The following is a 275-nucleotide window of genomic DNA, read 5'->3' on the forward strand; positions in this document are numbered from 1 at the left end:
CCGGGGGTTATCCCTACAGCCCCCGCCGCCGCTCCAGGTGAGCTCTGCCCTTGGCTGTCCCAGTTTCTGCCCATTTTACCAGAGTTCTTCACTGGGCTTCTCCATGGTGAGTTTTGCCGGTGGCTCATCGCCTTCCCACTCAGCTGGAGGCAGCGGTACCATCCCCTCTGCCACCTCTTTGGGCTGAACAAGCCCACACGTCTCAGCCTCTCCCTTCTGCTTGGTGCGCCAGCCCTTGCCAGACTGGCCCCAGTTTGTTACTGGGAGTCCACGCT

The sequence above is a fragment of the Phaethon lepturus genome, unplaced genomic scaffold, assembly GCF_000687285.1.
Source record: "Phaethon lepturus isolate BGI_N335 unplaced genomic scaffold, ASM68728v1 scaffold37704, whole genome shotgun sequence".
NCBI lineage: Eukaryota > Metazoa > Chordata > Aves > Phaethontiformes > Phaethontidae > Phaethon > Phaethon lepturus.